The sequence below is a fragment of the Talpa europaea genome, assembly GCF_964194135.1.
Source record: "Talpa europaea genome assembly, chromosome: 6".
NCBI classification, from domain to species: Eukaryota; Metazoa; Chordata; class Mammalia; order Eulipotyphla; family Talpidae; genus Talpa; species Talpa europaea.
The window spans coordinates 63,910,816-63,926,169 of record NC_140072.1 but is presented as its reverse complement, the minus strand read 5'-3'; positions in this window follow the sequence as shown (position 1 = coordinate 63,926,169).

Here is a 15,354-nt window from a genome sequence, read left to right as displayed (position 1 = left end):
TCTCTCTGCTGCTCGTTCCATTCCTCTGGCGTCCCGTGATGCTGCCCTTACAAGCTCAGTCTCTCAGCCCAGGTGTACCCACCGACATATGCCCACAACTGCTCTGGGGCCCGCCATCAGGCATGCATTCAGGACCGCAGGGATCCATCATCAATACTGATGGCAGGAGGGCGGGAAAGCCTGACAATCATTTACCCTACACTCACTCTAGGTGGTTTTTTGATCACTAACATTTGAGAATCACTGGATGAACTAGCAGAAGTCTTTACACATACGGCTCCATAGACACCCTCCGGTGTAGAGGCAGGAAGCCTAATGGACTGGGCTCCAGAGCCTGATGCTGATCTCACCAAAGCAGCTCCACTTCATTTTTAAATTTTTTTAATTTATTTTTTACATCATTGTTCATTTTTAAACAATATTTTCTTCCCCCCCTCAGGTGTAGTCTCCATAGAATTTCCTTCACCAATGCAGCTGTGCACCATCACCACAGTCCCCTGTGCTCCTCCCTCCTAACCTCCCTCAGATCCCTCTCCCTCCTCCCCTGCAGTATGTCTCTGTAGGGTAAGGTAAAAAGTATCAGGCTTTTCTGCCCTCCCGCCATCAGGATAGATGATGGATCCTTGTCCTGAATGCATGCCTGATGGCGGGCACCTGGAGTAGGGTGTGGGCATAGGTAGATGGATTCACCTGGGCTGAGACTGGGCTTTTAAGGGCGATGTCATGGAGACGCCAGCAGAAGCAGAGAAGCCAAGAGAAGGAGAGAAGCAGAGAGAAAGCCAGAGAGCCCAGATAGAGCGAGGATTTGCTGGGGGCTGGGAGGACTGCCAGCCTCACGGCCTCCCAGCACCCCTGCCTGCCATACACCTGTGTAGGGTAAGGAAAAATGTCAGGCTTTTCTGCCCTCCTGCCATCAGGATAGATGATATGTCCTTGAGTTTCTGAATGCATGCCTGATGGCGGGCACCTGGAATAGGGTGTGGGCATAGGTAGATGGGATTCACCTGGGCTAAGACTGTGCTTTTAAGGGCGGTGTTATGGGGATGCCAGCAGCAGCAGAAGCCAAGAAGCCGAAGCAGAAGCTGAGAAGCAGCAGAACGAACGCCAGAGAGTCCAGATAGAGTGAAGACTTGCTGGGGGCTGGCAGGCCTCCCAGCCCCCCAGCCAGCACCCCTGCCTGCCATATGCCTGGGGAACCCCAATAAAAGACCTGCAAAAAACCACTGAGGACTCTGACTCCTCCTTTACCCGGTCTGCATGGGATCAGAGAACCTGCACTGTGGTCCTTCCTGCCCCCTACAACATGATAAATGTAAATAAAAAGCCTGCAAAACCCACTGAGGACTCTCTAGGACTCCTTCTTTACCCGGTTTCCTGGATCAGGAAACCTGCACTGTGTCCTTCCTGTCCTTACAGTCTCTGTTTATAATTGTCTGTTTTTGTTCTGTTGTGTTTTGTACTGTTATTATTTTTTTACACTGATGTCTTATTTGGCTCCCCTGTATTCCTCCTATAAGTGAAACCATCCGATATTTTTCCTTTTCCTTCTGACTTATTTCACTCAGCACAATTCCTCCTAGCTCCATCCACGTTGCTGCAAACGGCATGAGTTTACCTTTTTTGATTGCTGAATAGTATTCCATTGTGTCTATATACCACATTTCCTCAATCTAGTTAAAGCAGCTCCACTTCTATAAACTCCTGTGTGGTTCTGAGTAAACAGATGCTCCACTCTCACCTATTTGAGTTTACAAAGGGCTTGCTGTGGTTTGAACACTCAAGGCCCTCCTTGCCTCTAATCTCAATGGTTGAAACCCTAACCCCCAGAGGTGGTGATATTAAGTGGTGGAGCCTTTGAGAAGTGCTTAAATCATAAGGGTGGAGTCCTCACATGAAATTAGCATTCTTATAAAAGAGGCTGCAGAGAGCTTCCTACCTGCTTTTAATGAGGAAGATGGGAGCCTGCACACCTGGAGTGAGGCCACCCTTTTGGCACCCTGAACTTGGACTCCAGCATCCAGAACTGTGAGATACAAATTTCTACTCTTCATAAACCGCCCCGTCTGTCCTATCTTGTTACAGCAGCCTGCATGGAATAAGATACTGTTGGGTTGAGAGGCAGGGCTGGCTAGATCATTTGTGGGGTTCAGTGCAAAATGAAAATACAGAGCTCCGTGTTCAAAAAGCAGGAGAAAAGCCTGTTTCTTCTGTGGTTTCCTGCTTATATGTTTTTTCATTTGCTATTTAATATCACACCCCCTCCGGTGTGGGGAGTCTTGCAGGGTCAGTACAGACCTTCACACACCTGCCCTTTGTTTGCACCCAAGCCTCTGCTGACAGCACTGCAGCTCGCATGGCGACCTTTGAGCTCCAGTTGGAGCAAAAGTGATTGCAGTCGGAAGAAAGCATTGCAGCCAGCAGCAACCTGGTACTTAGGGTGATTAATGAATACATTTGGAAATTTCCTCCTACTTTGGCCTCAGCCTGCACCTGGACTGTGGTCGATGCAGCAGTCCATTTCTGTATAATCTCTTTTGACAGCTGGGAGGAGGGCAAACCCACAAGACTAACCCAATTACAGTAAAAGAGAGATCTGGCTGCTCCCTCTTGACAAGGTGAACACAAGGGCATCCCAGTTCCGGGATAGAGTGCTGAGGATCGGCGAGCTGCAGGCACAGAATGTACTTTCCTCTCCAGCTCCCTGGCACATTGTTACTCTGTGACAAATGGAGGCTGTCACTCTTTGTCTGTGTCAAATAGAGAGGTATGAAGGGAGCCAAGTGGCTTGGGTTCTTGGTGCCCCCATAATCCAACCTGTGATATGTCAGTCTAGGGAGAGATGTGCCGGGTAAAATCCCTGATCGGGGACCTGGAAAAATGGGGTCTCCTCCAATTCTTTGTTTCTCAGGGTATTCTTCGTAGACATTCACCCTCAGGAGCCTCAGTATTCTCATCTGAAATGTAAAGATATTAAATCAAATTATCCTCCAGTGACACCGCACCCTAATTTAACATCCCACAATGCAGTTAATTTTACTGGAAGAGCTTTAAAAACATAGGGCAGAGTGGGCTAGAAACTGCAAGGTACGTTGGAGTCATCACAAAGGCAATGGAAAGCCACTGAAGGAAAGGATTCAGAGAGGGAGCTTAGAAGAATCAAGGATAAAAAACTCCGGTCAAGGGGCTACACATGTCTTCAACCTTACTAAACAGTCCCAGCTGCCTCCCCTAAGCACTGTTCTAATTCACATTCCCACCTCAGTTGAGAATTCTTATTGCCTCAATTCTTTCCCTACCACTTGGAGTTGTCAGATGTTACATTTTTGCCATCCAGATGGATATGAATGGGCGTTTCATTGTAATTTTAACATACATTTCCCTGGATAGTAGTGCTGTTGAACATCTTCTTATATGTTTATGGGCTATTTATATTTCCTTTTCTGTGCTCTTCCTATTCAGTCTTTTGTCTATTTTTCTTATGTTCTTTTTTTTTTTTAAAGATTTATTTATTTATTTATTTATACAAGCACTGGGTACAGTCAGAAGCATGGGAGGGTGAGAGAATTCACCAGAGCCAGAGCGGGGAGCAGAGCAGGCAGAAGGACCGAAGTACACTGCTGAGGGGAGCAGCGGGCGGCAGGAGAGGTCTGCGCGCCATGTGGGACCCTCCTCTGGTGACCGGGGAGCAGCCGGGGATCGAACCGACGCCACAGAGGGTGCGGGCAGCTTCACAACCCAGTGTTCAACCGCTGCGCCACCGGGGAGGCCCTATTTTTCTTATGTTCTTTTTAAGTCTTCCCCCATCCCCACAGATACTGGATACCAATCTTCTGTCAGTTATATGCAATGCAATGTGTTATCCCAGTTTTTGTCTTTAAAGTTTGTCTGTGATGACTTTACAGGGGATGCAGCCTGCAGCAGAAGGGCTTCTCTGATCCTGACACACAGGAGACTTTGTGTCTCCTGCCCAAGAATGTTGGTTCCTGAAATAAAAGAGACTGTGGAGAAGGAGGGAAAAGAGTCTTGTCAGTTCTAGGATGGGGGAAGGAGGGTTGTCTGGAACTGGGGAGAAGGGAAGATGGGACTGATGGCCCCGAGGTGCTGTGAGATGTTTTATAATTCCCTGAGGTTTCTGGGGGCAAGGGGCTGGTGCACACGGGCCTTTCCCCTCCATACTCTCTTAAGCAGATCTTACAGGTTCTGGTATTTGTGGGTTCTGCCTCCAGCCTTCTCCATTGAATGTGGGAGGCACTTGAGGGCACCAACCAACCAGTTCAAGTTACTGCATGGAGGCTGAACAGATAACAGGAGAGGGATTTTTCCCCCCTTGAATTCTCTTCAGTCCTAATTATATCTGGGAGAAAGTCTCCCTTTGGTTTAACAGGTCAACCTCTATTACTTGCTAATTTCCCCTTTCAGCTCCTAGAGAATGAGCCTTAATTTTTAGAACCTTGGGAGCTATATCTGGCTAGATATTTAACATATTGTTTTGTTTCTATTCTATTTTTTTTTTCAGTTGCCTTTTATTCTGGCAAGTGATGGAAATTAACTATTAATGATGCAAAAAGAAAGTTTCCTTTCTTCTTCCTTCTTGCCCAAAGAAGTTTGCCTTAAATGTGTAAAATCACATTTATGTGCACATTTAGTTAGAGTTGTGGAAAAGGAGAATCTCCAAGATGCTGATGCTGTCTCACTGTGATTTAAAAAAAAAAAAAAAATTTATTTATTTATTTATACAAGCACTGGGTACAGTCAGAAGGTGGGAGGGTGAGAGAATTCACCAGAGCCAGAGCAGGGAGCAGAACAGGCAGACTGACGAAGTACACTGCTGAGGGGAGCAGTGGGCGAGGCAGGAGAGGTCTGTGTGCCATGTGAGACCCTTGCCAGAGGCCGGGGATGGAACTGTGCTACACAGGCTACGGGCAGCTTCACAGCTCAGTGCTCAACCGCTGTGCCACCAGGGTAGGCCCTCACTATGATTTTTATCTTTCTTATTTTTCTTTGTGTTGTTTGAAAATTTTTTTTGCAATGACCGTACACTATTTACATAATCAAAAAGTAACTTTTTTGTTATGCATAAAGGCATATATATATCTAAAGGAACATATTAATACCAGGAATGTGTGGATTTGGTAACATGGTTGACTTAGACTGACTTGAGGAGACTGAGAAATGGGGAGGAACCTGAATCTGGGCAGAGAGAGAGGACTGGCTTTCTGTCCTGGGATATTCTGTCTCTTTCCACTGGGGCCTGAGCTTCATCCTTTCAGGATTGTCCCGAGACTCTTCATTCCATTTCAGAGTCTCAGTTACAACTTTTGAATCAGGCTAAGCATTGATCATTTTGTGAGTTTGGGCCAAGTTTCGGTGGTGTATTATATCTTTGCCTTGCCTGCATTTAGGTGCCCCAAGTTGGGACAAAGGGCACCTGGCCAGGGTCTAGGCATCTCTTGTTTGGGAGGGCTGTCCTGAATGGTCTGTTGTATCAGAGCTGATGGGGACAGCCTTCTCCCTGCTGGTCTGTTCTTGTCTGCAGGATAACCACTGATTGGCTTGCTTCCCGAGGAGTGCTGGCAGCTGGTGCCAACTCATGGTACCCTTTCTCCCCCAGGGAAGGCATAATTTAACGGACTCTCTAGGGCAAAGGATTCCTGATATGTAGCCGTAGGAATTATCAGTTCATTGCCCTCACTTCCCTGGTTACTGTTTAACCTTTTTTGGGGCCAACATAGTCCAGACAAAACAAAGAGCAGACAATTAATCTCTTATTTTCCTTGGGGAGTTACCTGGCCTCATGGTTGATTTCTGTTCTGGCAATCGGAAGATGGGACGGGTTAGACCAATAATGCCTGCCAGCCGTGAGATAATTCAGATCATGTGGACACTCATCTGTGGGCTCTGTGGGTAGACAAGAGAGTTACAGGCCCTCCCCTCTGGAAGGTGGCATTCTGATGGAGAAGGCAGACAGATAATGATAGGCATGAAAGGGTTTAAGGAGGCAGCACAGGGTGCTTGAGAAGGAGACACTTTAACTGAGACAGAAAGGAGTTTGCCAGGTGGGGGTCATGGGGAGGAAAGTTCCAGAAAGAGGGAACAGTGCATGTAGAATACAGTGACCAGAGGGGCCACTGCTGTGTTATGTGGGAGATGCCCTTTAGGGAGCTAAAGAGGAGAGAAGAGGGTGGGGAGATGGGCAGAGCCCCATCCTGTAGGATCTTTGAGGACAGCAGTTCTCAATCTAGGGTGATTGTGACCCATAGACATTTGGCAAGGTTGTCATAATTTGATTGTCATAAGCATAAGTGTGTGTGTGTGTGTGTGTGTGAAAGAGAGAGACTGGCATCTAGTGGGTAGTGGCCACAGATGCTATTAAACATCCCCCAATGCATAGCACAGCCTCCACAACAAAGAATTATCCAGCCCCAAATATCAATACCGTTGGGGTTGAGAAACACTCTTTTAGGACTATTATAAGGACTTTGTTCTTTATTCTAATGCCAAGGGAGTTTACACGGGGTGGAACATCATCAGATTTATATTCTAGAGCTATCGGTTTAGCTGCTCTGAGGAAATTTTGAGATCTAACTTTTCCAGTTTTGGACTACTCTCTCCATAGTTCTGGATCCATTCTTCATCTTGGGAATGGCCAGCCTTTGATTTTCTTTTCTCCCAGGGGATTTACCTTTTAACAGCTTTGTAGCCATCTGGATCTCAACCAGGGCAGGGAATCTAATCTAGATACCAAGAGCTAAGCAGGCCAGTGGTTTTCCACTGGCATAGTAGTCATTGCATTAAGCCTGCAAAAGGTTTAAGGTCCATGTGGCATGCAGAAAATGCCCCCACCCCAAAGTGACCATGTTCTAATCCCCAAAACCTGGGAATGTTACTTTACATGACAAAAGGGACTTTGCAGGTATGATTAGGAAATTTGGAATGAGAGGAATATCCTGGATTATCTGAATCAACCAGTATAATCTTATGAGGGTCCTTATAAGAGGGAGACAGGAGGATCAGATTCAGAGATGTGACATAAGTGGGGGAGATTTGAAGATGCTGTGCTCCTGGCTTTGAAAAAATGGAAAAAAGGGCCTGAACTGATATATAAATTTGTTTGCCACTACATTTCTGGTAATTTGCTAAAACAGCAACAGAAAACTAATACAGTCTGGGAAAAGTTTTAATTAACTCTGAAATACAAAAAGACTATAAGAAATGAATAAGTGTATTTTAAATTTTGTTTTGCAATATTTAACATATACAAAAAGATATAATGACCAATTAGATACTCGAACCAGGTATTACCAACTCAAGAAATAAAGCAGTTCAATACGGCTGAAGCCCCAATACAGCTGAAATGAGATCTCAGATCTCATTTCCCTCTCCCTTTCAGAGGCAATCAATATCTTAAATTTGGTATTTCTTGCTCCCATGCATTTTTAATACATGTACTTCCAAGCAATTTGCAGTGCTGCTTTGCATGCTATTTTATATATGGGGCTTCATGTTGTGTGTTTTCTTAGGCAACTTGCTTTCTGTATCTAATATATTTTGCAAATCATTCTTGTTGATTGATATTGTGACTTATTGTTTGAATATGTGATATGTTCTTCTGCTGATAAACATTTAGATTATTACCAGTTTTGGCTATTACGAGCAATGGGGCCATAAACAGTTTTATGCCTGTTTCTCAGCCAGGTCTTTTCTGGGTTGATTCCCATGATGGAAGGGCTAGTATCTCAGATAAGCAGTTTTCCCAAAGTGTTCTTCAAAGTGGCTATGTCATTCTATCCTCTACCAGCAATTACAGTCTACCACCACCCCCACCACCAGACTGTGACATTTTTGCCAGTACAATTAGAATAAAATGATACTTCATTGTGGCTGTAACTTTCATTTGCTAGATTACGATGGAATTGAGTATCTTTTCCTATATTTATTGGTCATACCTGTTTCTTCCTTTGTGAGTTGCCTATTCATCTCTTTGCCCATTTTCTAGTGGGCTGGTTATCTTTTTGCATTTTATAGAAATTCTTTGTATTAGTTTGAATATCCAATATTATTTTGAATACCAGTCCTCAGCAGCTATATGGATTGTGAATATCTTTTCCCATTTTGTGGTTTGTGTTTTCATGAAGACATTATTTCTTTTGATCGAGTCTAATGAGGCAGGAATATCATCTTATTGCAAGGCAATGTTTGGATAGAAATTCAGTTCCGTGATCCTCCCTCACATCTTCGCCTATTACTTACATTCAAGATTCAGCTGGTACAGATAGTTAAGGGGTGCTCCATGAAATGATTTTTGAAGTGGAGGAGGGTCTTCCCCAGTCATGCTCAGTATCCATTCCTAAATGATGCCCACATATTCATTTGAACCAAAGATCATGAACTCAATGCCTAGATGGGGCCAAGAGGGTAAAAAAATTGAGGTGGGCTGGATGGGACATGCAGCCATCCCAGAGGCACTTATTTGAAACTTCCCTAAGCATTTGAATCCTCACAACAGCCCTAAGAAGTAGATACCAGTATTATTCTCATGTTACAGATAAGGGAGCCTAGCCTTAGAGAGGTTAAACAATTTCCCCAAAGTCAAATAAGTAGAAAGTAAAAGAACCAGATTAAGAACTGGACTGTCTTACCTCTAGGGCCCATACTCTTAACTATGATGCTGAAATGCTGCTTCAGATATGAGAAATAGTTCACATTTCTCATATCTCTACTATAAGAAATACAGGGGCCTTCCTGGTGGCGCAAGGGTTAAGACGCAGCCTGTGAAGCTGTCTGTAGCCACTGCAGCATGAGTTGGCTCCCCGGGCCCCCTGCTCCCCTCAGCAGTGTATTTCCGTAGATCTGCCTGTTCTGTTCCCCGCTCTGTCTCTGGTGAATCCTCTCACCCCTCCACACCTCTAGCCTGTACCCCCCAGCTCTTGTATGCATAATAAATAAATCTTTGAAAAAAAATACAGCAGTGTAACCAAGATTCCAAGATTCCACATGGCCCTCAGTGCTGGGAATGATAGGGCAGAGTAAGGACTGTCACAAGGTGGAAAGGAAATGCCTGTTAGGTGGTTCTTCAATTTCAGCTGCTGATATCAGCAGGGAGCACAGACCTAGTGTTGCCAAATCTTGTGATTTCTATTTTTCAAGAGAAGCTGGAAATGCAGATTTTTATGTCCTAGAAATCACATTCATTCATTTTGCAATATTGTTAAGGCCAAATAAAACATTGTTTTGTGGGTTGTCATTTTATGACCTTTGATTTAGCCCAGAATTATTATTTTTTTGTTGATACCCCAAACTACTTTTGGAGGCAACTATTTCTATGAGAACCAGATGAAATAACATTTCCTTCTCCTGGTATTAAAATAACCTTTTTCAAGTAAGAAGGATTTCCCTCTATTGTAATGCTTAGGAATCTGGAGTCCCCTCTACAATCTCACCAACTTTAATCATATCTCATCCAACTTCTGTCATCTCATTAAGTCATCTCTTATATGAATCATCTCTCCAAACAGAAAAGAGTGACTGATAAATAGCCATAGAACAGAGCCTGGGGCCACTGTTCTTATTATCAACTAGGATTCCATTGTAACTTATGAAAATAATGGGTTTTTCCCCCCTCCCAGGTCAAAGCAAGTGTCTTGATGTCTATAATTTACTTGAAAATACTGCAGTATTGATGGTATACTCCTGTGCACTTGCTGGTTAGAGATTAAGCTTCAATTCCAGGGGCCACTTTACACTCCAGGGATGTCAGCTAGCATTATAGCAGAGAGGCCACCTGCTGAAGCAGTCCCTAAAAGTGCTTGAGTAATCTGTATGTTGATCCATAGTAGGCACTATTTGAGTTTTATTTGGTGAAATTAGTGGTTTGGTAATTACATGAGGAATGATAACAAAAAGGGCACTCACTGACAAAATTAAAGATAGTGAAGATATGTGAATAAACTAAAATATTTTACAGGCATTCTCCACATTTACCTGAACAGGGTTTAGCATACACCTGCAAGGACAGTGCTTGCCACTTTGTCCTGAGCCACTCCTGTCTCCAGCTTTAGGGGATTTCTGGTACTGACCGTCAACAAAGATAACAAAAGCCTGCCTCTAGAATGCTGTCACCTCTGCCTCCAGTGGACCACTCGTGCCAGGCAATGGCTGGGTCACTTAAAAGAACGAGAGTGGGATTTCATGGAACTGACAGAGCAGGTTGTAGGAAATGTCCTATGCCCAAATCCTCATGAGTGTTTAATTCACGTCTACATGGGGGGCAGAATTTGGTCTGAGACTTGTTTCATTATAACTTAATAGCAAGGTAAGTGAGTAAGCAAGTGACTTACCTGCGTCAAAGTGTCTTGGGCTATAAACTATAAACAACTGAGGCTAGTTGCCATCAACAGACTTCAGAGAGGAGAGGAGGGAAAGAGATGAGGCCCCAGGAGTATATGATCAGCCTTGGTTCCCATGGCCTCCACACTCGAGATGGACTTTGAGACTAGACTGGAGATGCCTCTCTCTTCTTCCCTCAACCATGTGAAATTGCCTTGGGGGTCAGCTGAGAATCTGAGAGTGCTTCAGCTGCATAATAGAATCAAGTAGCTCCTGGAAATTTTGACCTCCCACAATAGCAGATGAGTAGAAAAGCAGGGCTGCCGGGAACCAGTTCTGGGGAGTGCTTGCCAGCAAAAATTTTAATGTAAAATCTGAATTAAAGAACTGGTTTTTCAGTAAGTATTTTTTTTTTAAAGTGTCTTCCATGGCTACTCTGTGCTGGTTTACAGAACCCTAACAGACACTTTCCTTGCCCCTGGTAGGTTAACAGGATCTTTCTGTTTCAGTAAATAGGTTGAAAAATATGAGAAAGCTTTCCTTCAGGGATTACCACAGCCCAAACCAGTTCTTCCTTCAGAAAAACTTCCTGCATTATTTTTCTTTTTCATTAAGTCCTTCCTTTTTCTGTGAACTCTTGACTTCATAAATTCTTTTTATTTTTCCTTTGTTTGTCCTTAAAAAGCTTTCTGTAGTTTCCCTTCAGACTTCAGCATCCCTTTCACCTTAAAATTTTATTCACTCTCCCAGGCCTGAATCTGAACCTTCAAAATTACACTCAAGGCAGGGACTCATCTGTGCTCTACAGAAGAGGAATGTCACTGGATGGCTAAGCATTCCTGTCTCGTGCATATAAATCTTTTCTTCTCAATGAAACAATATATCTACCAAAGATAGAGTCTGATTTTAACTTTTGTATCTGCCTGCCCTGTAGCACCTGTTCCACAAATAAACTCAATAAATAATCACTTCTTGATTCATTTGTGGATTTATAATCCATTAATATACTCTTCTAGTTAATGGAAATGGGGATTCTAAATTGGGGGTGGGATCACCATTATTACTGTTAATTTTTCTAGAATTTTTTGATCTAGCCTTTCACTTAATTCTACTGCAACAATCTTTTGAAGTAGGTACTATTTTTATTCCCAGTAACCAATGAAAAAATTGAGACATTGTTTAGTTTAGTGATTTGTTGAAGGCGGTCAGGGGACCTTACCCTCTGGGGTCCCAAACACTGCAAAACAATCTGATATAAGAAGAAATTTGATTCTCAGCGAGACTAGAGGTTTCTTTACTCGTCTGGTAGTTTAAACATATATCACAAGTTTGTTGATACTTGCTGTTCAGGAAGTAGAGCCTACTTACCTTTGAGTATGAGCTGCCTGGCTTAAAGAATAGCATGTGACAGGACTGACTTATGACTTCTGAGACTGTCATAAAAGGCATTATGGCCTCCTCCTTGCTCTTTCTCTTGGTCACTCACTCTGGGGGAAGCCAGCTGCTGTGTTATGAAGATACTCAAGCAGCTCATGGACAGTTGGTATGGCCAGGAATAAATCCTACCAGTAGCCAGCAAGGAACTGAGGCCTCTGCCAACATCATAGCTCTGTGATCATCACAGAGAAGCAGCTTCTCTAGCCCCAGTCAAGCCTTTGAATGGCAGCAATCCTAACTGACTTCTTGGTTGCAACATCACAAGAGACCCTGAGCTGAGTCACCCAATTAAATCACTCGGCAATTCCTGGCCCATCCAATGTGTGAGATAATAAATGTTGATTGCATTACATTGTATGAGACGCTTTTCTTGCCTTTGAAAGGTTGACAGGATCTTTCTGTTACAGTAAAAAAGATTGATAAATATGATAAAGCTTTCTTCCAGGGATTGCCACTGCACAAATCAGTTCTTCCCTAAGAAAGAGGAATTTATTATACAGCAAATCTGTTTGGGTAATTTGTCATATGGCAATAGATAACTGGTACAAGTTAGTTAACCTGGAGGCATGACAAGATTGGTGGGCTTTCAGTCTTACCTCCATAAGTTGGTGCTCACCTCACATTTCCTCTTTCTGAATAATATCCATAACAGGTGTCCCTACAGGAGACACCAGCTCAGCAGCAATGGGTGCAGGGACAAGCAGGGCTATAGGGGCAGGGAAGTCTACAGTGGGACTAGGGTCCTGAGCCAGGCATGCTTTTCCTTGGGCCTTCTTGCCTTCTGAGGCATTAGGAACCCCTCTGAGCACCTGACACAAAAGCACATAGTTCACAGTTTCTAGAAGAGCATATATTCTAATAAGCCAATTCAGGTATCTTAGGTTTAAAACTCATTTTCTAAGTACTAGAATAGCTCCAGTATGAGTTCTTTCCCACAAAATATCTTTCCTGTGGATGATTAATTTAAAACATTTTTTTATTCCTTCAGTTTATTTTTCCTTGAGATGGAAGACCTAGTGAAAAAATTCCCCCTTTTGCTCCCCCCCCCCATCCCCTAAGGCTCTTTCCACCCAGCACATTTCAGAGAGCAAAGGGGTCAAACTAACTTTTCTCATGGTTCTATTTTTGTGACTTAATTCTTTTGGATCACAGAGTCAGGGGTGACTAGTGAGATTTCTAGAAGAGCTAGAAACAGTAATTATTAGAAATACAGGAAGGAAGTGTGTTTTTGAAAGATTAAAACTCCCGAGCTCAGAGCTAAGTGAATTGGTTTGGTTTGTGTTCTCAGGAAACATGGAACATGTGGGAAAATCTTACTGAACTCGCTCTTCATCCACTTGAACCCCTTCATCCTGATATTCACGTATCTCCAGGCTGATGTCACAAGTGCAAAGAAGAAAGGTAGCGATCCCTCTCTATTTTCTACCTTCCGAGGATCTCGAAAGGGGAAATAGATACAGGAGAAAGAACAATGTAACTTCCTCTCTGAGCTATTATCTGTGAAATAACTTGCAGTCATGATTTCTGATCAAACCAAGGAAAGTAATTGCAATTCTTGGAGTCAACTTCTGCTTTGGGGCCCCTGGGATGAATCTTACTTTTATTCATGAGTATATTTTCCTGGGCAGAAGAGGAGCGTCAGGAATTAGAACCCAGGAGATTGAGCAACTTGAGTTGAGCAATTTGGGGCAAATTAAAACATCCTAAAGGGGTTGGATGTTTCAGATCGGCACACTGGAGGGATCTGGACTGGAAGACATTTGGTAGTTAAACTTGAGGTTTTTAACTTTCTTCACTAAGAATAGAGTCTGAAAACATGGTTAGGAGAGGATAGGAAAAGAGTGACGGGAATGATTAGAGAGCTGGTGAGAACTGGGAGAGAAGTGAGAGAAATCAATGGAAAAGGGAGTTTAAAGATGTAGAGAATGTTTAGTTTCACATATGAGCAGAGGAATTAGACAATGGTACAGAATGTAACCAGTGGCTGAAGCCAAAGACTGTTGCAGGTGGTGAGCCCTGGAGTGGGGTGTTGGTGAGGATATCCCCAGGAAAAATGCTAAAAATGTATTGTATTTTGGGGTGGAGACTCTGATAAGAAATATGAGGGACTGCAGAAGCAGCCCCCAGGATTCGGTGTTTGGGATTCAGCATTTGAGCATTTGGTGTTTGGGATTAAGTATTTTTGGATCTTCAGTGATTCCAGGGTCAGCAATTTCTGCCCCCACTGCCCCAATATTCCAGAAGGCTGGTGCAGGCCTCAGGAGGATGTGGAGAGGTCTCCAGCAGCCAACCTCAGAGAGGAAAAGTTAGGAGGCTTTGTAAGCAGCGCAGCGACTGAAGCTGTTCCTGGTTTTGCTGCTGTTACAGCCCGCCAGAGAAGGTGAAGACCTGGAGCCAGGTACCTCACTTAGCTCCGTGAGTGTGGCCTTTTGTTGGTCGGGTCGTTCAGTCACTGCAGCTGCTGTTTTGAGTGCTGCTTGTCTGGTGCTGTGCTGGGGCATCTCAGCAGCTCTGGGGGAGTATTTCCTTTTGTGCCTTCTGTTGTCTTTGTGAGTTGGAATCTGGCCTATAGTCTGGCTGGCACCTGCTCCAGGTCCTCAGTGGTGGGAAGATGCCATCTTGGGACCGTGGCCTATTGTTCTTCAGGAGAGGAGCTCTGTGTCCTCAGCGGCAGGAAGATGACATCTTTGATGCTATTTGTTCAGTACTTAAAAACACTGGACACTGCTTCAGATGAGGCAAACGGCCATTTTGGCCTCAGTAACTTGGTTTTTCCCTGATTTTTTTTTTTTTTTTTTTTTTATAGAGGCATGCTTTATTTATTTGTTTGCTGGTTTGTTTGTTTTGTTTTTTGTTTATACATGCACTGGGTACAGTCAGAAGCGCGGGAGGGTGAGAGAATTCACCAGAGCCAGAGCGGGGAGCAGAGCAGGCATAAGGACCGAAGTACACTGCTGAGGGGAGCAGCGGGCGGCAGGAGAGGTCTGCACGCCATGTGGGACCCTCCTCTGGTGGCCGGGGAGCAGCCGGGGATCGAACCGGCGCCGCAGAGGCCGCGCGCAGTTTCGCAACCCAGCGCTCAACCGCTGCGCCACCGGGGAGGCCCTCCCTGATTTGTTTTTCCCTGATTTGTTAAATGTAACCAGTGGCTTCAGCCACTGGTTACATTTTGTACCATTGTCTAATTCCTCTGCTCATATGTGAAACTAAACATTCTCTACATCTTTAAACTCCCTTTTCCATTGATTTCTCTCACTTCTCTCCCAGTTCTCACCAGCTCTCTAATCATTCCCATTGTTGTTGTTCTCTGTGCCTGAGTAGTCTTGCAATTGTGCAGGTGGGTGAAGAACTCAGGCAGTAACTGGTAAACTATTTGGGCAGTGTCCTTGGCCGGTTTTAGTGCTCCTTGGTGCCTGGTATCAAAAACAAGTCAATCAGGTTTGGCAAGAATAGGGTCTCCCTGGTGGTCTTGAAAAGAACACATCAGTGGGTGGAGAGGGAAGAAGCCTGACTGAAGTAGCTGAGAAATGAATGAACTGAAGTGGTTGACATAAAAATGATTCAATCTTGTCACCCAAGTTTTGATACTGG